The 25996-nt window shown below is 41.8% G+C and overlaps 1 long non-coding RNA gene across 2 annotated transcripts in view; it reads right to left on the bottom strand.

Moving 5' to 3' along the window:
- The window catches only part of LOC126073408 (uncharacterized), a 55831-nt gene extending 32038 nt beyond the window's left edge, over nucleotides 1–23793 (bottom strand). Inside the window, exons 1-3 of one of the 2 annotated variants that reach the window (XR_007516734.1) lie at nucleotides 21536–23793; nucleotides 15223–15329; nucleotides 673–1038 (exon numbers count right to left, since the gene is read on the bottom strand). This is a non-coding gene — a long non-coding RNA (uncharacterized LOC126073408). Of the gene's footprint in view, nucleotides 1–672; nucleotides 1039–15222; nucleotides 15330–21535 lie in introns of those variants that run through there. The other variant, XR_007516733.1, reaches the window with a different exon arrangement.
- Nucleotides 23794–25996: the final 2203 nt, after the last annotated feature.

Consider the following 25996-nt stretch of genomic DNA (forward strand, 5'->3'; position numbering starts at 1 on the left):
TCTGAGTAATTGAGGTGCCTTTGTTATCTATAGGCCTCCAGGCCACACCTGAGGGTTTACGTTAATGAAGTGTATCAGGTGGGAGCTGGCCAGGCCAGAAAGACCACTCTTGGTATCAGCTCAAGGTAATGGACCCCAATAAGGGCTCTGGACATGGAAGCCCCATGAGCTTCCTGGTTGATGAAAGACATTCTCATGTACATGGAAGAGTAGTGCATCCCTTTTTGGGACGTGAAAGCTTTGCCCTGGAAGCCCTCCTAGACCTCACCCTATGTGTCTCTCTGTGTCCTTTTTCCTATAGTAAAACTGTAATCATAAGTATGAAACTTTCTGTGAGTTTTGTGAGTCATTCTAGTGAATTATCAAACCCAAGGGAGTATCGGGAGCCAAAAGGTCAGGAGTGAGGGGCCCCTGGGGACTCTCAAGCTTATGGCTAACATCCTGAAAGGGTAGAGGGAACCCCACCCCAACTTGGAGCCAGAAGGTCAGAAATGAGGGAGCTGGGAGGTGCGGCAAGCTTGTGGCTACATCCTGAAGGGGTAGTCAGAAAGTTCCAAATTTGGAGCCAGCAGGTCAGAAGTAAGGATGTTGTGGGGACTCTCAAGCTTGCGACTAACGTCTGAAGCCTCAGGCAGACTTGGCGGTCTGGAGGACTGTGTCTTTTAAGCTGTGAGGTCTCCTCTAGCTCTGGATGGTTAAGGTCAGAGGAAGAAGTGATGCATGTGCAGCTGGTGTCGGAACAGAAGTAGAACAAAGGGGGGTCCTATCTTTGTTACCTAGTGCTGCTATAACAGAAATACCACAAGTGGGTGGTTTTAACAAACAGAAATTTATTCTTTCACGGTCTAGGAGTCTAGAAGTCTGAATTCAGGGTGCCACCTCCATGGGGAATGCTTTCTCTCTCTGTTGGTTCTGGGGGAAGATCCTCATCATCAATTTCTAGGAGCTTCTAAGCACAGGGACTTTGGGTCCAAAGGAAATGCACGCCTCCTGGTTCATTCTTGGTGGTAGGAAGTCCTCTTGTCTCTCTGCTGGGTTCTTTTACATATAAAAGGAGGTTGATTTAAGACACAACTTAATCTTATAGATTGAGTCCTGTCTCATTAACATAACTGCCTCTAATCCTGCCTCATTAACTTCATAGAGGTAGGATCTACAACATATAGGAAAATCATATCAGATGACAAAATAGTGGACAATCACACAATGCTGGAAGTCATGGCCTAGCCAAGTTGACACTTATTTTGGGGGAACACAATTCAATCCATAACAGGCCTGAATTAGTAATAAATTGATTTGGATTGATCAACATGGCAGAAGTGGCAGAGAACTGGAATTTGATTTTCCACTCAGTATTACAAAGGTATTTGCATTTGTCAAAACCCAGTGCATGTCATTGTATCTAAATTTTAAATCAAGTGAAAAACTGTAAACAAATTTGGAATTCTAGTTAACGATAAGCATGCTTAATTATTTAAGGGGAAGTATATGCAAAATATACCCCTAAAGGAAAAAAAAAAAAAAGCTGATGTCTGCAGTTTGCTTTGAAAGGCATCACACCATAAGATAGATTCATGAATGGATAGAGGGATGGAGAGATGGTTAGATATGTGAAAAAGCAATTTTAGTAAAGTGCTAATGGTAGGATCTAGGTGGTTAATATACAACTGTTCGCTCTGAAATTATTTCTATTTTGCTGTGTATGAAAATTTTCATAAAAATGGGGAAAAAATAGAGTGACTGATTTTTAAAAAACAGTGTTGTTGTTAGTTGTTGTTGAGTCAGCTCTGTCTCCTGGCAACCTTATGTATAACAGAATGAAACCTTGCCCAGTCCTTTGCTATCCTGACAATCATTGGTATGTTTGAGCCTATTGTTGCAGCCACTATGTCAATCCATTTCATGGAGGATATTCCTCCTTTATCCTGACCCTTCACTTACCAAACATGATGTTCTTTTCTAGCCATTGGTTTTTCCTGATGACGTGTCCAAAGTAAGCAAAACAAAATCTCAGGGGCGTTCTGGCTGTACTTCCTCCAAAAAGTGGCTGTGAGTCAGAATCAACTTGATGGCAACAGACTTTTTGTTTGTTCATTTTTGTTTTGTTTTGTTTTGTTTCCTTAGGGTTACCAGGTGCTTTGCATACATTTCCCCCATCCGTATATTATCCTGATTTTACAAATCAGAAGGTTAACATTCAAAGGGGCAAAATGACTTGCCCAGAGTCACACAGCTGTAAAGACCAAAGTCAGACCCGCCTGATTCCAAAGACTCTTTCTACATGCCAACTCTCAGAAACTAGGTTTCAGGGTGGAAGGAAGCTTCTTTGCCTTTCTGGGATGTATGTCTTCCAGAGGCAGGACCTGTCCGTGGCAGGTCCTTGGCACCTGTAGTTTAGGTACCAACACTTTCTTCCACAGTGTCCACCTCTCAGCCTTCATTTTGCTCTGGCTTTGGTGAACTTCAAAAACAAAGAATGCATTGCTGCTCCTCACAACCACCAATTGATCAAAGGCTCAATAAATATTAATTGAACATCTGTTAATTGTAGGAAATTCAAAGAGATATAAAGCACAGTCTCTTCCTTCAAGAAGCTCCCAGAGTAGGACTTCTAAGTCAATGGGCAAAATAATTCTATTATGAAAATATTCTGCATCCCACTTTGAAATGTGGCGTCTGGGGTCCTAAATGCCAACAAGCGGCCATCTAAGATACATCAATTGGTCTCAACCCACCTGGAACAAAGGCAAAGGAAGAACACTAAGGTCACACAACAACTAAGAACCCAAGAGACAGAAAGGGCCACATGAACCAGAGACCTACATTATCCTGAGACCAGAAGAACTAGTTGGTGCCCGGCCACAATCGATGTCTGCCCTGTCAGGGAGCACAACAGACAACTCCTGAGGGAGCAGGAGACCAATGGGATACAGACCCCAAATTCTCATAAAAAGACCATACTTAATGGTATGACTGCGACTAGAGGAATCCTGGAGGCAATCCCCAGACCTTCTGATGGCACAGGACAGGAACCATCCCTGAAGACAACTCATCAGGCATGAAAAGGACTGGTCAGCAGGGGGGAGAGAGATGCTGATGAAGAGTGAGCTAATTAAATCAGGTGGACACTGGAGAGTGTGTTGGCAACTCTTGACTGGAGGGGGGATGGGAAGATAGAGAGAGAGGGAAGACGGCAAAATTGGCACGAAAGGAGAGACTGAAAGGGCTGACTCAATAGGGGGAGAGCAAGTGGGAGAAGGGAGTAAGATGTATGTAAACTTACATGTGACAGACTGATTGGAATGGTAAATGTTCACTTGAAGCTTAATAAAAATTAATTAAAAAAAAAAAAAAAGAAGCTCCCAGAGTAGTTAACCCATCCTGGAGAACTGGGCTTTACTTTGGCTTTGGCACTAAGTAGCTGTGTGATCTTGAGCAAGTTACTTCAACTCTCAGGCTTCAGTTTCCTCATCAATAAAATAATGGCTTGAATTAGACCATCCCTCAGGTCTCTTCCAATTCTCATGTTTATGTGACTTTTGAGCCACAGTAATTTTAAGGGTCAAAGGACTGGTACTAATGAGACTGCTGAGGAGAAAATGTCCCTGAAGCTGGGAAAGAAGTCAAAGAATATGCGTGTAGGTTGAAGAAGGAGATGGTATTCCAGGTGGAGAAAATGCAAGTGCAGGGCCTGGAGGTGAGCGCACTGAGTATGTTTGGGACAGTGAGGAGATAATCTGACTGGAGAGGGGCATTGGTATCTAAGGTGCAGAGACAAGGCTGGAAGACAGACTAGTTGATTTTGCCTTCTGAGAAGCAAAATCCCATTGGTGGGGTTAAGCAAGGAAGTGTGCATGATGAGATGATGTCTGAGAAAGATTGATTAATTTATTTATCTGCAGTAATGGAGGAAAATTGTGGCACAAATAATCACATATAACAGATTGTTATAAAGTTTTGTGTCAGCCTCCAGAATATCCTCAATCTGTGGTTTTCAAACTATTATCTTCAGAGCACCAGTGTTCCTGGAAAGGGTCTCAGGGACGCTGAGGAGGGGATAAGGTAAAAGCTGAGGGGGCCAGAGTTCAGCACCTCTCCGAAGTCCCACTTTACGTGGAGCAACAGTGACTTTGTCATGTTAAAGAGCGCTCTAAAATTGAGGCGCTTGGCATAACTAAAATGGTGGACACAGGTCTGGATTGTATTCCATTTTGTTTTAAACCCGTGTTGCTGCTTGTAAAACATGAGCACCACTTTTAGGTAAGCAAGTCTTCTTTTGCAAACAAATGTGGTTATGCTTGCTTGACTATGATTCCATAAAATGTAGAATTTCCAAGACTGTTCTTGGAAAAAATGCTTGCCTTCAGGTAGAATGCAATGAAAACAGATTAACTGATATGAAGATCAGTCTGTTTGTGGTTGCAGACTGTATAAAACCCCATATTCCTTCATGAACATCAGAACACTGTGATTTGCCCACTTCATGTTGCATTCATCGATAAAACTCTATCATTTCTTTCCAAACAGTTAGTGTTGCTTACACTTTTGATATTTCTGGTGTCAGAAGTGGGGATTTCAAAAGGGCATTATCTTCTGAGATCCCCATGACACCAAGGAGTAAGGTTGTGGTACCAGCTGAGCCACTTTGGGTCTCCACCTCCGTGGATTTTTGGAATTCGTCTTAAGGTAAGTAACTTCTTGAATCCAAGCTCTGTTCCTTTGTGTTGTAGCTCTTCAAGTTTCATTGTTGGACTTGTTTTTGTCCTTGCAGGTAAGTAGTTTATCCTATCTCTTTGACGAATGGGAAATGCAAAGTGCAAGGCTATGTCAGAACTGCCCTCTGGAACTCCCACTCATCATATGAACAAGCATTTCGGTCCCTTTACGTGCTGGTTCTTGTCTGCTTGGCATAACTTTATCAGAGATAGTTTGGAAAGTCAGTGGCTACTTGGAGTTTGTTCAAACTTTCTAAACTGGCTTTTCTGCACAGCAAGTTAGAAACCCAAGGCTCCTGAATCAAATAACTTCAATGGGATGCCTATTTTGATTGGTGGTTAAAGGTCTCTAAAAGACATCAGGATAGTAAAATTGCTTCCCAGCAGGACATTGTTTCTAAATTGACTAAGCAAAACAAAGAATTGCAGGACCAAAATCCTGTGTCTACCCCTTCTGTTCCACTGCTGGCTGTTGCTTCTCTGTATCCTTCTTTGCCATCTTATTTCTCAGGCAACACCCTGTCTGAATTCCCCTTCTTTCCTAAAATACCAACCAATAAACCTTTGCCTGACATGTCCTTTAAAATCCGTCCTGGTATGGAGGCTTAAGACCTGCCTAACATTACTTTCATCCCTTAGATGCAGTCAGGACTGCATAGTGTTGTAAAGGATTTTCTGAAACTACAAAGATCCTTATAAATTTGCAGAAGAATATAAGATTCTTGTTGAGGCTTTCTAGCCTGGGCTCCTTGATTTGTATCAACTAGTAGTGCACATGATAACTGGGCCTGGGAAGCCCAATCATGGCTGGTGCAAGCTGAGCAGAAGGACCCTAAAGACAGTTTGACTTTAAATACAGATAAAACAGCTACCAAAATGTTGGAAGACTCTTGGGCCATAAGCAAAAGGCCATTGGAATCAATCGCCAATGCCTTTCCCCCACAAATTGATTGGACAAAAATCCACTCTTGCAAACAGAATAAAGATGAGATGTTTATGATTACCAGACCTTGTTACTCCAAATGTTTCCTGGGTACTAAATCAGCCCCAGGTACTACTAGAGCTTTTAATGCTGTTTTTATATCTGGCCTTAAGCCTGAAATTTCGGCCTTAGTAAAGAGACACCAACTGGACTGGGAGACAGCTCCTACTGTTGAGCTAACTGTTCTGGCCTACAAGCTTTCCCATACTTTAGAAGCTGAAAAGTTTTCTAAGGCTAATAAGTTGATGGCCCTCTAGTTGCAGTGATTACAGTCTCCCAATCAAAAGAGAAACATCAAATCTTCCAATGGCACTAAAGCTGGAGTGTGTCATTATTGCAAAAAACGCGGCCATTGGAAAAATGAGTGCTGTGAGTTAAAAATTAACAAAAAAAACTCATCAGTGGATGCCCTTCAGTCTGACCTGGAGTGAAGGGGTTCTGGGGGCAACACAGGGACTTTTCCAATGGTGGTACTCAACTCACAAAGGGAAAATACAATATACATTAATGGAAAACCTTACCAGGTTTTAATTGATTCTGTAGTCACCCTGTTTGTCAACACCACTTGTTTACAAAAGCCCCAGCCCCAGAGTACAAAAACCTCTGAAGTAGTGGGGGTTACTAACCAGGGACAAACATTGATTCATTCCCAGCCCATTCTGATATCCCTAGGTCCACTGATGATTTATATCCCTTTTTGTTTAGCCAGACATCCTTGTTAATTTGCTAGGAAGATATTTTTTTATGCAAAAGGAACTGCCATTTACAATTTAATGAAAAGGGAGAAATATTATTAAGTTTGCCTTTATTTCTGGCTCAACAGAGGCTGGCTCTGAATCAAATGACATCCAGAAAAAGGAAGCCATTTGCTATATGCAGACACTTGTTATGCCTCTTCAAAGTTCAACACAGCCTAGCCCTTGCTCTTCTGACACTCTTCTCAGTTCCTGAAAACTTACGGACCGCTACATCTACAAATGTAGACCGAGTGTTATCAGCCAATCCAGTTAAGACCCAAATAGATTTATCTAAACTTCTGCCAAAAATTCCCCAGTATCCTCTCAAACAAGAAGCTAAAGAAGGGCTTTCCTATCATACAATATGTCTTTTCTGAAAGTTTAGTTGTCCCTTTTACTAGCCCTTGTAACACGTCTGTTCTTCCAGTTAAAAAGCCAAATTAATAGAGATTGAATATTTGTTAAAGATGTGAGTGATCAACCACGTTATCATTCCTAGACTCCTGGTGGTCCCTAATCCACATCTGTTACTTTCCAATGTCTCTCTGGATGCAATTCACTTCATGGTTGTGGGTCTTTTTAGTGCCTTTTTCAGCATCCTTGTGCATCCTGAAAGTCAGTGCTTGGTTGCTTTTACCTGGGAAAATCAATGATTTACCTGGACTATAACACCCCAAGGATTTACTTAGTCTCCTACTTATTTTTCTGAGATTTTGCATGCCAATTTTCTGTCTTTACAATTTATAAACCAATCTACTTTACTACAATATTTTGATAATTTGTTGGTCTGCTCAGTCTCACAGCAAGTTTGCCTTGAAGATGGTATAGTCTTATTCAAGTATCTGATTGCTGGCAGACAGAAGGTTTCTAAGGAAAAATTGCAATTGACCACCTGTTAAATATTCAGGTCACCAAATTGCTGCAGAAGTCATCTCTATTGACCCTAAATGAAAAACAGCTATTCTTGTTTTCCCTATACTTGAGACAAAGAAACAGCTACTAGGTCTCTTAGGACTTTATGGTTATTGCTGAACCTGGATGCCCAATTTTTCTTTGAGGGCTCAACCTCTGTAAAAATATTTAAAGACTTCTGAACCAAATTCATTCCAAATAACACCAGAAGATCAAGAGACAATAACTAAATCGAGAGGCTTTAATGAATACATTCATTCTAGGATTTTCTAACTATAATTTAAATTTTTTCCTTATCTGTGTATGAAGTATCTGGAAACTCTTTAGCTCTATTAGCTCAGAAACATGGACGACTGCAAAGATGCATAGGTTAGTATAGCCCGTAGCTTGACCTGGTAGTGAGGGGGTATCCTCCTGCCTTCATGCTGCCATTGTTAAGCTGGTAGAAACCACAACAGATGTAGTACTGGGAAACTTTTTGGATTCTATGTGCCCCATGGCATGTCTGCCTTACTTAATTCTGTCTTAACACAACATCTTCCTAGCGGCAGATTCACCCCCTGTGAAGTCCTCCTCCTGGCTGCAGCCAACATTAGGTTGCACTCTGTGGTTTGTTTAAATCCAGCCACCCTTCTACCTGCAGTGAACGAAGACAGCTCTCCTCCACATGACTGTTTAGACCTAACTGAACAACTTCTAACTTTCTGAAAGGATTCAAAGGAATTTCCTTTAATTACTCTTGATTAGGTTCTGTTTGTAGATGGTTCCTATTTAAAACTTAGTCTCAGTAATTCTCATTATCAGGCAGGATTGCTGTCACAGCTTCTACCGAAATACCTGGAAGCCAAGTGTTTCCAAAACCCACTTCATCCCAACAAGCTGAATTGATATGTGCTTAGCAGAGCTTCTAAAATTCCTAAAGGGAAGTCTGTTAATATTCACACAGACAGTAGATATTATTTTGGGGTCATATATGACTTGGGATGCTTTGGAAACAAAGGTGTTTTGCCCTGGTCAGGGAATACTATACAAAAATGGAGCTTTAGTAGTAGATCTTCTAGATGCTTTGTTACTCCCTTCTGAAATTGCTGTGATAAAAATACAGGCTCATCAACCACTACTATAAGAACTCAAGAAATAGTTTAAACAGAGAAGAAAATATTCTTTGATAGTTATGAGAGTGGGGAGGGAGGGAGGGAGAGGGGCATTTACTAATTAGATAGTAGACAAGAACTGTTTTAGGTGAAGGGAAATACAACACACATTACAGGAGAGGTCAGCACAGCCGGACTAAACCAAAAGCAAAGAAGTTTCCTGAATAAACCAAACACTTAGAAGGCCAGCATAGCAGGGACGGGAGTTTGGAGACCATGATTTCAGGGGACACCTAAGTCAATTGGCATAATAAAATCTATTAAGAAAACATTCTGCATTCCACTTTGGAAAGTGGCATCTGGGGTCTTAAACGCTAGCAAGCAGCCACCTAAGATGCATCAGTTGGTCTCAACCCACCTGGAGCAAAGGAGAATGAAGAACACCAAAGACATGAGGTAATTATGAGCCCAAGAGGCAGAAAGGGCCACATAAACCAGAGACTACATCGGTCTGAGACCAGAAGAACTAGATGGTGCCTGGCTACAACTGATGACTGCCCTGACAGGGAACACAACAGAGAATCCCTGAAGGAGTGTGAGAGCAGTGGGATGCAGACTTCAAATTCTCGTAAAAAGGCCAGACTTAATGGTCTGACTGAGACTAGAAGGACCCTGGAGATCATGGTCCCCAGATCTTCTGTTAGCTCAAGACAGAAACCATTCCCAAAGCCAACGCTTCAGACAGGAATTGGACTGTGCTCTAAGACAGAAAATAATACTGGTGAGGGGTGAGCTTCTTGGATCAAGTCGACACATGAGATTATCTGGGCAGCTTCTGTCTGGAGGGGAGATGAGAAAACAGAGGGGGACAGAAGCTGGCTGAATGGAGATGAAAATACATGGTGGAGAGGAGTGTGCTGTCTCCTAAGGGGGAGAGCAACTAGAAGTATATAGCAAGGTGTATGTAAATTTTTGTATGAGAGACTGGCTTGATTTATAAACTTTCACTTAAAGCACTATAAAAATTAAAAAAAAAAAAAAACAAGCTCATCACCAAAAGGGGTACCCCTGAACTGAAGAAATTAGAGGAAATAATCTTGCTGATGCAGATGCAGTAGTCAAACAAACTGCTTCTCAAGTAATTCCTGCATCTATGTTAAATAAAGGATGATCTTGCAATTTGTTTATTGATTACTCCAATCTTCATGACTTAACTTTAGAAAAGCTTTACTGTATTTTTACACAAATAACTTGCCTTCTGTGTTTCTTTGCTGGCCACACCCTCCCCTACAAGCATTTCCATGCCAATCCTCTTCCAAAAGTTACTGTAAAAAAATTAGAATAGTGCACTTATGAAAATACCTCCCAGGGGAGGGTGTGGCCAACAAACACAGAAGCTGCAAGTTATTTGAGTAAAAATATGGTAAAACACCAACAATTAACCCAAGCAAAGTAGAAAAGAACTTGAGAAAAAGCAAGCTGTTACCAAGATCCCGCCACTAAACTGTGGATAGGGCCTTATAAGAAAACAATTTTACCCAATTTTTTGCATGTTCCTATGATGCAAGCCCTACAAGAAGGCTCTCACATGCTACAAGATAAAATTGATTGAGACCTTAAAAAAATATTGGTGGGGAAATTTTTTTGAGGCTGCCAAACAATGTTGTTATTCATTGTCCCATTTACCCTCACTGCAACCTTGAAAAACATCTTAAAGTCCTACATGGACAATATCCCTTACCCTCAGAACATATGGTAGCATGCAGCTAGATTTCTTTCAGCTCCCACCTCCAAGTGGTCATAAATATGTATTAGTAATGATTTGTAGATTTTCATACTGGGTAGAAGTCTTTCCTTGTTGTCATGCTATGGCAGCTTTTGTAGCAAACAAACTGGGGACCTGGGGAGCACCAAAAACACTTTGCAGTGATCAAGGAATACATTCCACAGGTCGAGTTATCCAAAAACTGTGCGAGTTTTTCCCATTTATCAAAGATTACATTGCCCTATCATCCCCAGTCTTCTCATCTAGGAGAAAAGCTAATGGAATAATAAAAAAGCCAAATAACAAAGCTTTGAAAACTTAAATTTATCTTGGACTGAGGGACTTCCCTTGGTTCTTCTCAATTTGAAGTCCATACCATTTGAATCTCACAAGCTTGCTCCTTATGAAATAATTAGTGGGAGACCCATGGTTGCCTGCACTGACCCTAACATTGCACAGCTTGGCCTACTGAAATACTGTCATTGTTAATGCAGTATTCTAAGAAATATCTTTCACAGGTTAGAAAAGTGTTTGATGACCAGAAATCAAATACCCAGAATCTACCAAACATCATCCCTGAAGAATATGCATATTGGAAGAGGCATCAGTTAAAGGCCCCATTGGAACCTCATTGGAAGGGACTCTACTTAGTTCTCCTCACCAACCAATGTGCGGTGAAGCTGAAAGGAGTAAAACCCTGAATCAATTTGTCAAAATTTAAAAAGGCTAAGACAACACTTTGGATTTTTCATCCCTCTGGAGATCTGAAAATTACATTTAAATGGCCTTGTGGCCGGAAGCAGATGACAGTGGAAGTAGACAGCTCATCCCGAGATCACAGAACAAGACTTCATGCATGTAACTGAATTTTATGAACTTTGTTTGGTGGTTATACTTATCCTTATTGTATACCTGTGGCCTTATTTCCTGATATTTTTATTCACTATAAAAACCCATTTAAGTCTTATTCTTTCCCTCCTAACAATTTCTTCTAACACTTGGAGAGAGAATGCATTTGTTAAATGAGCCCAATCAATAGCTAGTGCCAGTAATTTGGCTGAATGTTGGATCTGTCAATCCTCTCCATGATATGCACATGAGAATTCAGATCCATTAGCATCTCCCATATTAAATTGCAGTCTTGTGCCCAATGTTACTGTTAACTTCAACCTCATCTTTGAACACATCATACATGTTAGACTATGGCATTCCCCTGGATGGCAGATCTAACCTCAGGCACCATGATTTAATTTAACCCAAATTGGAAGCAAGAATTGCTCTGAAACTACTCGGGACCTTTCTGATTACCAAAATGTTTTTCTAATCTCACATGATCGACATCTTAGATTCTGGAAAAATGTTCATGTAGTGAATTTAACAGCGAGCCTGAGAGGACAAAGGAGCATTTGTACTGAACTTTGGAACTGTCTAACGTTGAAACAATTGTCCATCTGTAATAATTCTTTGGTAGAAAATTGGCTTGATAGGGTCAATCAAACCATCTCCTTCCAAGACAACACTACCAGAAACAATATGGTTTGTTTCCTTTATGGGTATGTATTTTTTCATGGATGTTCAGGTTATCCCTGAATAGAGGATCCTACACCAAATGATCACCCTTATGCCTGAGCATTACTTTGCTTAGATGATTGGAACATGGTGGGTCAATCCAACTAAGGGGCTTTAGGAATCCACTTAGATATCCATACCTATAATGAAAGTAAACATTGGACTAGTGATATAAAAATGCTCGCTTGAAATAAGACAGACTCTATGTCACAAGATAATCCAATAGCTGATTTCCCAGCTTGAAAGATCTATTCACAATTTATCTGCTACAATGGCTGATAATATTGCAGAAGGACTGGCAGCCTAATAGAAGTCTTTAGAATCCCTTGTTAAAGCAGTATTAAAGAACATTTCTCGATTTCCTCCTAGCTCAACAAGGAGGAGTCTGTGCCACTGCTAACACCTCTTTCTGTACTTGGATAAATATCACAGGGGAAGTAGAACAAGACATTAGAAATTTCATCAGAAAGCTACTTGGCTACGTTCAATACCTCCTATGCCTGACTCTCCCTTTTAGACATTTTTAGTTCGTAACCCAATGGCCTTGGTTCCTGGTTGCACTCTATACTATAAACTGGATTAATCATCTTAACTGCTGTAATAATTGTTATAAACCTGAAACCTATTGCTGTCAAGTTGATTCCAACTCATAGCAACCCTATAGGACAGAGTACAACTGCCCACAAGGTTTCCAAGGAGTGGCTGGTGGATTCAAACTGCTGACGTCTTGGTCTTGTTAAAAGTATGAAATGCCTGTCTAATGCTTTTTTAATCAAACCACAGTCCCTTCTGCTATGCAGAGAATTATGTATCTTGAAAAAACTAAGTCCTTTAAGAAGACCAACTTCACACCTTGAATTAGCCTTTTAGGATGTCAAGTTGTTCCTCCAAATGTGGCCTCTCTGCACACATACTCCAACTAGAGGATCACAGAAGCAGAATGTCTGAGCTATGGCATGGTGAAGACGTAGATGAAGAATCCAGTTTATGAAAAAGATCAATCCAATGAAAAAGTCCATGCAGAAGAAATACTTTCATAATGGTGATCAAAGAATCTTCATGGAGATTCTTGATCAAATGGGTGAAGTGTGAAAGAATAATCTAAAACTGATGTTCTTGGCATAACTAAAATGGCTGACACAAATCTGGATCAGATTCCATTTTGTTTGAAACACCTGCTGCTGCTTGTAAAGCATGAGCACTACTTTCGGATAAACAAGTCTTGTTTTTCAAACAAATGTAGTTATGCTTCCTTGACTATGATTCCAGGAAGTGTTTGCAAATTGTTCGTGGAAAAAAATGCTTGCCCTCAGGAAGAATGCATTTGAAAATAGATTAACTGGTATGAAGGTAAGTCTGTTCGTGGTTGCAGTTACGCTAGACTTCTTGTATAAAAGTCCTGCATTCCTTTGTGAATATCGGAGCACTTTGTGACTTTACTCAGTACTGCCCACTTCAAGTTGTATTCTTCAATAAAACACTATCATTTCTCTCCATACAGACTTAGTGTTGCTTACACTTTTGACAGTTGGTTTAGTATACGAGAGTTCCAGAACAATTCATTTTTAAATAAGAATTCAACAGACCTCAATTGAATGACATCAGTTAATTACAGATAGAAGTAGCCCAGAAAAATTTGTCTGGGGTCAGGGGGGTTGTCTGAGGATAGATAATTTGCTGAGTAGATGCCTCACACAGCTAATTCTGAAGACTCCACATTTTTACCTGTAAGGTAAGGTGGATCAGTCTCAGGATGAGGGTAGATTTGGAAAGCAGCTATGTCTATTCCCCAGGAAGTTACTGAAACATTCTCATGTCATTCAACAAGTATGTGCAGTGGACTTGCAACTATTAGTCCCTGGGGCTCTGACTCAGGCCCAGCCAGGCTCTCTGTCCTCAACTTGATTCCCTCAGCCTGCTTACCGCCCCTCCTAATAGCTGCTGCCTACTGGAATTTTGTCAACCCCAAAGTAGCTTTGGAGTGGAAAAATGTCTCTTCCCAGCCCCTCTTCCACTCTTCTTTGTTACCATAAACAAACATTCAAGCACTTTTCACTTTGGAGAACTAGGCCAGGGTAGCAAAAACAACAAACTTGGGGAAGTTACACAGGTTCTATTCTTGCAAATATATTTTGCCTGAATTCCCTGGCTGGTTTTTGTCTCCTTCATGACTTTTGTCTCCTTTAAGGGAGATAGTAACAGATCAGTTCTTCCCCCTACATTTATTCTTTTGTTCTTGTTGTCGTTGTTGAGAGTGTACACAGTAGAACATACACCAATTCAACAGTTTCTATATGTACAATTCAGTGACATTGATTATATTCTTTGAGTTGTGCAACCATTCTCACCCTTCTTTCTTTCCTCCATCATTAATATAAACTCACTGCCCCTAAGTTTCCCATCTAATCTTTTGAGTTGTGGTTGCCAATTGGATCCCATATAGATAGATCTTAAAAGAACTCCATGCTCAAGGCAGACATTCTTCACTAATTAAGCTAAACTATTCTTTGTTGTAAGAAAATTTCAGGGGATATTTTTGGTATAAGGTTTAAAGATTATCTCAGGGCCATAGTTTCAGGGATTCATCCAACTTCTATGGATCCAGAAAATCTGGATTCTGTGAGAATTTGAAATTCTGTTCTGCATTTTCCCTCTATTGATCAGAATTCTTCTATAGAATCTTTGATCAAAATGTTCAGTAATGGTAGCTGGGCATCATCCAGTTTTTCTGGTCTCATGCCAAAGGAGGCAGCTGTTCATGGAAGCAGTTGGCCTCACATTTCATTTCCTCCTCCCTTTCCTAACTCTACTTCTTCCTCTGTTGTTCCAGGCAAATAAAAACCAATTGTTGTATCCTGAATGGCTGCCTGCAAGCTTTTAAAAGCCCAAGCACCATTCAACAAACCAGAAGGTAGAACAGAAGCACTAAACGTGTTATTAGGCCAATTAAATGGGATATCCCATGAAACCATGACCTTAATCCTCCAAATCAAGGACCCAAATCCCATGAGGCGTTTGGTTGTTTCCCTACATTTATTCTTAAATATAAGCCTTATCAATGGTGTCTTCTTCTGTATCTGTCTCTTAGATGCCGTCAAAGCATAACATTAGCCTTCCCCTTGTCTCAGGGGTTCCCTGACCATCTGGCCCACATAAAAAGTGCCACCTTTGAGGATTTATTCATGGTTGTATATTCACCACAGTGCATGACCTTATGCTATGTGTTATGGTTATCTAACGTTGCATAACAAATCACCAAATTTTAATGACTTAAAATAACAATCATTTATCTCTCACTGTTTCTGCCGTTCAAGAATTTGGGAAGGGCTCAGTTGGGCAGTTCTGTCTCAGAGTCTTTCATGTGGTTGGGTCATATATCAGCTGAGGCAACAATCGTCTGACAGTTTGACTGGGGCAAGAGGATCCATTTCCAAGGTGACTCACTCACCTGACTGGCAAGTTGGTTGCTGACTGTTGGCTGGGGCTATAGATCCTCTCCATGTGGGCCTCTCCAGGTTGCTGCTTGAGTATCCTCATGACATAGCAGCTGGTTTCCTCCAGAGAAAGAGAACCAAGAGACGAAATAGGATGCTGCAATGATTTTTAATGCCTAACCTGAAAGTCATGCACTATCACTTCTACCTTATCCTGTTGGTCACACAGGGCCAGCCCTGATTCAGTGTGAAAGGGGACAACACAGGAGGCAAGAATCATTCAGAGTCATGTTGGAGGCTGGCCCGCCATACTACAGAAGATTCAGGAGAAGAGAACTTGTTTCAAGTCATCAAGTAGTTTATGACTTATTTGGGGGGAGAAAACTTGCATACCTGTAATACTAAGAAGATGAATAATAATAATAATAAAGATAAGACAGCCAGTATTTGGCTTTGGAATGAAAACTAGACATTGAATGAGCAAGACAAATACAGGTCCTGCCCTCTTGAAGCTTGTAATAAATTCCATATAAATAATTACAAAGAATTGTAGTTAGCGGAAAATTCAGATTTCTTAACCTTGCCCTTGTCTGTTCTTTCCTTCTGTTACTCGTCTCCTTTCTCACTGAGCTCCAACCACACTGGCCTTTGCTCCATTCCTCCAAGAGGGAAAACTCCTGCCTTCCTCAGGGCCTTTGTACTTGCTGCTCCCGCTTCCTGAAATGGCGCCCCCTATCCTGATCTTTGAATGGTCAGCTTTTTCTTGTCATTCAGCTTTTTCTTGTCATTCAGATTTTTCTTGTCACACTTAATTACCACCTGGTATTTTCTTACTTATTTGTCATCTGTCTACCCCAAGTAAAGTGCAAGTTTTGTTAAGTCTCATTCACTACTGTATTCCCAGACCTGGAACAGCACTTTTTACATAGTAAGTGCTGAATATATATTTTAATGGATAATTGAAGTGCCTACTTTCTGACCAGGTTATAAAATAGTGTAAAACCTTCCTTCTAAAAAATATTATAAATTCAAGTTCTAGCCCTGTCACTTGGCCATCTTGCCATCCAAACCAAGGTTCGTGAATTGCAGGCCTATCCTAAAATCTCACCTTGCTGACTCCTCAACAACAGCATACCTCTGCCACACCTGATTTTCCACACACCTCTAGATTTAAAGAGGAACACCCTCACCGAGATGAACTGACACAGTGGCTGCAACAATGGGCTTAAGCACAACAATGATCATGAGGATGGCACAGGACCCGGCAGTGTTTTGTTCTGTCGTACATAGGGGTGCTATGAGTCAGAAATGCCTCAAAAGCACCTAACAGCAACAACTAGATTTAGGTGATCCAGCCCAGGCCTACTGTGTTATTTGTTTTCTTCCATGGGGACAGGTCCTCAATTTCTGATTGCCTTGGCTTGGCTTCCTAAATGGCATCCCTCCTTTCTCAAAGAGAAAGCCAATTCCTGCCTTGTTTTGCTGTCTTTGTGTTTTCAGCTTTCCTGGGCTGAAATATTGAAAACAGTTGCTCATTAGCAACCCAGCTCCTCTGCTTTTCAGGAAAAACATAATGGCAAACAAGGACTGCACACATATTTATTTTGAAAATATGTTTTTTAATTTGAAAGCAAATGGACGTTGCCAGTCTGCAGGTCATTTCACCTGCTGTGACATGTGATTAGTGAGGCCTTTTCTCTTTGGGTGGTGGTGCCAGCTAATGGACTCAGGCTCCCTATGTATGTTTATCTTCAGTTAATTAAAATTTTGCCAAGTCTTCCTCGTAGCCCCCGAGCACAGCAAGACTGAGCCCTTGGCTTGTGGCACTGATCCGGGTTGGCAGGCTGGATGGGGGCAGTCATCCTATTAAATATTAATCTAACAGGGCAATCAGGCCTTGTGGGTGTCCACCCCTGAGGTTCTCCTGCTGGTAAGTCACAGATCAATGCCAGTGCTCAGAGTCTGTGGCAATTCTCCCTGCCAGGCCTGAGTCAGCATCCGAAGCCATTTCTCAGAACTGTTATTGAATAATAAATCTGAGTAGGATTCTGGGAGATCTCTCTCAAATACTGGGATGAATTACACACATGTCTACCTGGGAAGGGACAGTTCACCATCACATGAAACTGCACCTTGTAAATGATGAACACGCCGATTTCCAGCATCTATTTCTAGGTCATGGGTCAGGTCAAAACTAGCAATGTATTCTGCACTTCTGATACCTGTTTTGAAAGTGTGCCTCTGCCAGGGATTGGGAAGAAAGGAGGTTAAGGATTGGGCTGCCACCCAAGCCCTCCACTGCCCCATTCTCAGGAATGTAGAAGTTGCTACCCTACAAGTTCACCTTCCCACCTTTCTCCTTCAATCACTATTAGCTATGTCCTAACCATTGAGTCATTTCAGCAGATATTTTCTGCTGCCAACCTCAGGAGGTAAGAAAGAAATCAAACTCAGTTGCAGTTAAGTCAAATCTGACTCATGGCGACCCCATGCGTGTCAGAGTAGAACTGTGTTCCATAGGGTTTTCAATGGCTGATTTTTTGGAAGTAGACTGCCAGGCCTTTCTTCTACGGTGCCCCTGGGTGAACTCAAACTGCCAACCTTTCAGTTAGCAGCCAAGCATGTTAACTGTTTCCATCACCTAGGGACTCCTAGTAAGTAGGAAGAGCACTCTGCTCCCAGCTCTGCTGCTGACTGTCTTGGCCAGCTTGTCTCCTTTGCCCACCCTGTTGATAGACTCAGGTACCCTGACTTCCTTCCCTTCCTGGGAAGTCATATACTGTGAAATTCTGCTGCGCTAGAAGGCTTAGGAAGTGGGAACTCATGCTAAGAAGAAAACCTCATCTCCTCTCAAGTCTTGTGGATGATAGTTTGAAATCTCTCAATCTATGTTCTTGCCTAAGCAGAGGTCAGTGAACATAATAAGTTTGCTCTTTGATGGTGGAAGATGTCACTCTGCCTCAGGAGTCATCACTCTAAATTCACGTCTCGCTGGCTGACATCACACTTATAGAAAGAAGCAGATGTTGGGATGAATTTGTAGTGACCCCAGCACATACCCTGGAAATTGAATTTTTTTTTCTCTTTAGTCATTCTTGACTAACTCTTTGCCTCTTTCTTCTAAAAGTTGACAGCAACAAACTATGCAGTTAAATTGAAGGCTCAGGAGAAGTGAGTTTCTGGTAATCAAGATCCTACAATATTCTGTTGTCCTCAGATAGCCGTGGTATATTGGAAAGCACACCGAACTTGAGGTCAGAAAACTTGGGCCTGTATTTCAGCTCTGCTCATTCTCACAACAGCCTTGCAAGTTAGGTATTATTATCCCTGGTTTACAGTACAGGATTGACTGAGGCTGCTCCTGCCCCTCCTCCAAAGAGACCAGGAAGGTGGCTGCTACTGGGTCTTCATTTGCTGAATGGGACTCACAAGCTGAGGGTGGAGATGAGCTACTCTGGACAACAGAGGGGGGGTTGAAGAAGTCTTACAGGTAAAAAAGAGGGGGAGAGAGATGATTGGCAGTGAAGAGGAATTTAGGATGTTATGAGAAGAGAGTGTCTGTTGGAGAATTTGATTTAGTTTCTACTATGTGATGTGTGGGAGTCCCCGGGTGGTGCAAAGGGTTAATGCACCCAGCTGCTGATCGAAATATTGGAGGTTCAAACCCACCTTGCGGGGCCTTAAAGAAAGTCTTGGCAATGTACTTCCAAAATATCAGCCACTGAAAACCCTATGGAGCACAGTTCTACTCTGATACACATGGGGTCACCATGAGTCAGAGTCGATTTGGTGGTAACCGGTTTAATGGCTGTGGTGAGTGATATGTATCTTCTTCCTCCCTTCCCAATACAAAAAAAAATTCTAGTTAATGTGTTTTGGAGTTGACTCTAGTTTGGGAAGTGAGCCCCTGAGGAACAGAGACTGCCCATGGAGATCCAATTGTACCAGTGCTACAAGGGAGCTGAAGCTCAGAGAGGTTGAGTGCTTTGCTCAGGACTACACAGCTTTAGGGTGTTTGTTTGTTTGTTTTAACAAAATTTTATTGTGTTTTGGGGGAAAGCTTACAAAATAAATTAGGTATTAAGTTCCCATTTGACAATTTCTATACAAATTTTCCAACAACATAAGTTACATTTTTACAATGTGTCAACCTTCTCTTTAACTGTGTTCTGGTTATTTTGTTTCCAGTAGTCTAGTTTCCCTGCCCCCTTATCGTCTCGTCTTTGCTTTAGAGTAAGTGTTGACCTTTTGGTTTCATATAGATGGTTTTTTAATAGAGCACTATGCTTGCAGGTAATATTCTTTATTTTGTGTGCCACGGTTACTTTGCTAAAGGTGATCTCAGGGGATAGTTTTGATTCAAGGTTTCAAGAGTATCTCAGAGCAATAGTCTCAGGGAGTCCTCTGGTCTCAGGGAGTCCTCTAGTCTCAAGTGGTCTTTTTTAAGAATTTGAGTTTTGTTCTACATTTTTTTCTCATTCTATCTGGGACCATCTATTGAGACCCTAGTCAGAATGGTTGGTAATGGTACCTGGGCGCCATCTAGCTCTTCTGGTCTCAGGGTAGATGAGGCTGTGGCTCATGTAGGCTATTAGCCCTGTAGACTTGTTTCTTCTCTAAGACTTTGGTTTCCTTCTTACTCTCTTGCCCCTGATGAGTAGAGACCAGTCGTTGTGTCTTAGATGGCCACTTGCAAGCCTTTAAGACCCCAGACGCTACTCACCTCACTAGGATGCAGAATATGATCTTCGTGAACTATATTGCACCAATTGGCTGAGTTGTCCCATGAAACCAAGGTCCTAAGACTTCAAACCTAGAAAACCAATCTCATGGGGTGTTTGGCTATGTCTGAGAAGCATCTGTAATTGTGTCTTCTATGAATATATGTGCCTATACACACATATCTGTACTTATACATACACGCAGATACTTTTATCTGTGCATACATATGTATGCATATGTATACATCTTACCCATATACCTATATGCCTATACACAAACATATGTGACCATACACTCTTTATTTTTATCATTGTTGATGTTATTTCCAAATTATATATGTCAGATTCTTCAGTACAAGCATTCTTTTCTCTTGAGCATTTCTTAATGACATCATTTACTTTGGTCAAGCTGTGCTCACTACACTCACATTCGGTGCTACTTTTCCCATCTTTAAAAATAACAAAAATCTACAACATGACTCCCCCTCCCCCCACCCCTCCCTGGAACCATCAATGAACATTGGTTTCTATGTCTATATCTATTCTTGTCTTATAAAAGTGGGATTGTACAGTATTTGTCCTTATGCGATTAACTTATTTCACTTAACAGTATGTCCTCCAGATCCATCCATGTTATAATATGTTTCATGGACTCATCAATGTCTTTTATGGTTGCATAATATCCCGTTGTATGTGTGTACTGCATTTTGCTTATCCATTCATCCACTGAAGGGCACTTAGGTTATTTCTATTTTTTTGCTATTGTGAATAATGCTGCAATGAACATAGGCGTGCATATGTCTGTTCGTGTAATGTCTATTAGGTCTCTGGGGTATATACTTGGAGTGGGATTGCTGGATCATAAGGTAGTTCTATTTCTAGTTTTTTTTAGGAACTGCCATACCATTTTTCATAGTTGTTGTACCATTTTATAGGGCCAGCAGCAATGGATAAAGGTTCCAGCCCTCCCACATCCTTGCCAACATTTATTGCTATCTGTTTTTTTTTTTTTTTTTTTTTCAATCAGTGCTATTTTAGCCGGGGTGAGATGATATCTCACTGCAGTTTTGATTTGCTTCTCTCTAATGGCTAATGAGCATGAGCATCTTTTCACATGTTTGTCGGCCACTTGAACAGCCTTAGGTTTTGAAGTCAGATCTGTCTGACTCCACACCTGGGTTCTTTCCTCGAGCAGATGGCTTATTCTTGTGGTGAACTTACCAAACTTTTTTCAGGTCCAAGAAGTAGAACAGGTTGAAAATTAAAATATTCTCATTTGTAGAATCTTAAAATTATGCATATAAAGTCCTTAGAGGACAGGTTGTAAGACACTAATTTTAGCTTTCTTATGGCTAGAGCTTTGCAGTTTGCACAAGCAGCCCCCGTTTATTGAGCATTTACTAAGTGCCAAGCCCTTTCATGTGCATTCTATGTTTAACCCTCTGAGCAGGTCTGACAGGCAGATATTTTTAGCCCTATTTTACAAATAAGAAAACATTTAAGAGTGACCAGCCCAGGTCACTACTGAGAAGCAGAAACCTGAGACCTAAACACCACAAATCATTTCATTTATTTATTCTTTTGAGTAGGTAATACTTGCACATACCTGTTGCGGTCAAGTCGATTCCGACTCATAGCGATCCTATAGGACAGAGTAGAACTGCCCATCAGCTTTCCAGGGAGCAGCTGATAGATTCGAACTACAGACCTTTTGATTAGCAGCAAACATATAGTAAAAAAAAAAAAAAAAAGCCAATGCCACAAATTCAATTCCATGTCGACCCCATGTGTGTGAGAGTAGAACTGTGCTCCACAAGGTTTAAATGGCTTGACCCTTCAGAAGCAGATTGTCAGGCCTTGCATCCAAGGTGCTGGTGGTGGATTCGAACCTCCAAAGCTGAGCACATTAACCATTCGTATCACCCAGGGACTATGCAGTTAGTACATTTAAAAAGGAAAAGGTGGCTGACAGTGAAAAGTTTCTCTCTCTTCTTATCCCTAAGTGATGCAATTCCCTCCTCTGCCACCCTCACTCAAGTCACCCACTATGACCGGTTCCTTAAGTGTCCTTCAAAGATATCCTTGGTAATTACAAACATGACCCTGTTCTTTTGCCTCCCTCAGGGGAAAAGAATGTTTAATGTTAACCAAAGGTAAATAATACCTTCTCCTAGCCTTCTTTAATCTTCTGTTTAAAACTTTGGAACTCAAATACTACATGGAATATGTTGTTATGTTTTCCTGGGAGATGGTGAGGAGTACTGGAAAGAGCCCGGGGCCAGGAATCTGACAAGCTTGAGTTCAAAGACATACGTAGAGCAGGTGACTTCCCCTTTCTGCACTGTTTCCTCATCTTTAAAATGGAGGCTGTCATCCCTACCTCCGAGGGCTGCTGTAAGGAATGGCCTTTCTTTCCCCTCCTGAATGAGAACTTCCAGCTTCCCCAATTCCTCTTTAGAAACACAGAGGAAAGCAAAAGCCAACTCCCCAAATCTGATGACCAGCTTTGACCTAATTCTGCTTCAAAGCTTTTCCTTCTCTTTCCTACCTCCCACCACCTCCCACCCAGCTGGCACGTACATAGAATACACGAGAACTTAGGCCAAACGGGAACTTGGAATGTTAAAGCCTTTGAGAAAACAGTTGTTTGTTCATTTATTACCACATTTCTGCTCCTGTCTCATTCGATTACAAGAGCCTGTAGGCAAGAATCATGATTCTTTGCGTTTTAGACTAACCTACAAAGGGCTCTCGAGGGCAGTGGTGGTTCAGTGGTAGGATGCTCACCCTCCATGCGGAAAACCTGGGTTCGATTCCTGGCCAGTACACTTCATGCGCAGCCACCATCTGTCTGTCAGTGGAGGATGGCATGTTGCTGTGATTTGAACAGATTTCAGAGGAGCTTCCAGACTAAGGTGGACTGGGAAGAAAGGCCTGGAGATCTACTTCTGAAAATCAGCCAGTGGAAACCCTATGGATCCCACTGTGCATGGGGCCTCCATGAGTCAGTGGTCAACTTAACAGCAGTTAACAACAACACAAAGGCTTCTTTCACCCTTCATTCGTTTCACAATAACTCTGTGAAAAAAAAGAGGCACTGAGGTTTAAAGATTAAACGCTTTGACAAAGAGGGCACATGGCAGAAGTGGGACTAGAACCCATGTCTTCTCACTTGTTTCCCTACTTTTCGCTGTCTCTGGTGGTGTTTTGTTTTGGGGGCATTTTTTTTTCTTGGCAGGGGTGGGTAAGGGGTTGGTCTGAAAAGCCTTTATTTCACCTTTGTTTTGTTGTATTATAGCAATATACATACATTTAGTTCTTTTATAGAGCCCTGGTGGTGCAGTGGCTACAGCGCTCAACAGCTAACCAGGAGGTTGGTAGTTCAATCCCATCAGCCGCTCCACGGGAGAAAGATGTGGCAGTCTGCTTCCATAAAGGTTTACAGCCTTAGAAACCTGTGGGGCAGTTCTACTGCGTCCTACAGGGTTGCCATGAGTCAGAATTGACTCGACAGCAGTGGGTTTGGTTTTAATTGGTTTTTAGGTGTAATTGCTGCTACATCTTTTAGGATGCCTTTGACCATAAGCAACAGAAAATCCAAGTCACATCGGTTCATGTACCTGGAAACCCAGAGGTTGGGCAGCGTCAGAATCAGCTCCCTTGCTTTTTCTCTCCTCTGTGTGTTGGCTTTATTCTCAGGCTGGCCTCCCTCAAGCTGACAAAATGATTAACAGCATTTCCAAGCTCCACATCAACACAACGTCCAGAGGAAGACAGCGTCTCTTCTTGTGTCTCTTCTTGCGTCATTCATGTGAATAAAGAAGATTCTTCATAAGGAGTCCCAAAGAATCACCCCCTTGTGCCTCATTTTCTCAAAGCTAGAACAAATCTTGTGGTAAATGTCTGTCATGCTTGTGGTCACCCTGGCTCTTTTGAACACTCATCCTCTGTTAGGACAAGTTTGAAATTGTAAGTCCCACCTCCCACAGATAGAAGCCAGATTTTGCTCTCCCGTCTTCCCTTGCAGTCAAAACACGGACATGGGACTATGACTCAAGAGTTGGTGATGCAAGAAGGGAGGTTCAGAGCATCTCTCACCCTCCCTCCTTTCCTCCCTCCCCCTCCCCCCTTTGGAGGTATTAGTGGTTGCAATAAAGTCAAGCTTCTGGCACATAACAGCTGGGGTACAATCTGTAACACCTGCATCCAGAGCTTAGCGCCAATTGCACGTTTCTCTTCAGACCTGACCTGTGGAATGGTTTGGGCCAGCTTGGCCAGGAGCCTGTCTCTCCAGCCCTCCCTGTGATCTTGTGAGCCACCCATTGTCCTCTTAACAAACTTCTGAAGTGCTGAATCATTCAGAGTCAGCTTCTGTGATTGTAACTAAGAACGCTGACTGATTCACACGCCTGTTCCTAAGCGATGGCTGGGGCTGGGGGCATGCCCTCTGCTGACCAGTGTAGACCCAAGTTCCAGAGCCAATAATGGTGGCAAGAGAGTTGGAATTGCCCTTAGCCCAGCTGAAACCCTCTCTGAAGTTCAGGGTGGGGTCAGCTTCCTAGGAAGCACAGGGGGACACAAGGGAGACACAAATAAAAATAGGGATAGTGTGAGAAAGAGAGAATGGATGCTTCCAAGACTGCCAAAGATGTCTCCCAAGCTCTGCTGTGCATGAGGCTCTGAGGCTAAACACTTTACACACTTGGTTTCTGTCTTGGTTTCCTAGCGTTGCTGTAACAGAAACATAAGTGGGTGGCTTGAAGGACAGAAATTTATCTTCTCATAGTTCATAAAGCTGGAAGTCTGAGTTCAGAGTGTGGCTCTGGGGCCGGGCCATCCTTGGTTCGTTGGTGTTGATCTTCATGTGGCGTCCACCTTCCCTCATCTATGCTTGCTTGTCTCTGTGCCTAATCTGCTTTTTTAATGTATTTTGAAAGTGATTGGTTTAACACACACCCTACACTGATATGACCTCATTAACATAACAAAGTGAATCCTATTCCCAAATAATATTACATCCAGAGGCATAGGGATCCAAACAGAGATCCAACACATATTTTGTGGGGACACAAGTCAATCCAGAACAGTTTCCTTTCACCCTCACGGCAATTCTTTAATGTATGTGTTTTTACAGATGTGGAAATAGACTCAAAGGCATAAAGTAACAACAGAATTAATAAGCTGAAATTCAAACCTAGGTCTGTTTGACTCCAAAATCTAAACTCTTTCCTACTATGCAATACATTATTTTATTTAAAGAGGGAAAAAGGTAACTACTCTACACTATACACATTTTAAATTTTATGTTAGGTTAAGAATTTATGTGGGGCAATAGACAATTTTTTCTGTGTGACAATTAACATCAAAATCTCAGTGGCTTAAAACAACAAACATGGATTTTTCTCACTCACGGTCTGTGGCTCAGCCATGGCTCTGCTGGATCCTCTGGGCTTGGCTCCAGCTGCAGATCGGGTGCCGGTTTGCTCTGTGAACCTCCTCGTTTTCCTCAGACCAGTGGTTTCTCAGGGTGTGTTCACAGGCGAATGACTGAAGCACATGGGCCCAAGCCAAATCACACAAAACCCGTTGCCATGGAGTCAATTCCAACTCATAGTGACCCTGTAGGACAGAGTAGAACTGCCCCCATTGGGTTTCCAAGGAGCATCTGCTGGACTCAAACTGCCGCCCTTTTGGTTAGCAGCTAAACTCTTAACCACTATACCACCAAGGTTTCCGGGTACCTCTAAACCTTTGCTGGATCATATCCATTGACATTCCATTGGCTAAAGCAAATCATACGGTCAAGCCCAACATCAAAAGGGCAGGAAAATATTCTTCAAGTACTCTGGTGAAAGGTACTACTACAAGGTCAAATGGCAAAGGTTATGAGTGTACAGTTCTATAATAGGAGGGGGAAAAAACCCATCTTCGGGTCGAGTTGATTCCAACTCTCAGCAACCTCATGGGACAGACCAGAACTGCCCCAGGGTGTTTCCAAGGACTGGCTGGTGGATTTGAACTGCTGGACTTTTGGTTAGCAGCCAAGCTCTCAACAATTGCACCACCA

Source organism: Elephas maximus, chromosome 3 (assembly GCF_024166365.1).
Source record: "Elephas maximus indicus isolate mEleMax1 chromosome 3, mEleMax1 primary haplotype, whole genome shotgun sequence".
Classification (NCBI taxonomy): domain Eukaryota; kingdom Metazoa; phylum Chordata; class Mammalia; order Proboscidea; family Elephantidae; genus Elephas; species Elephas maximus.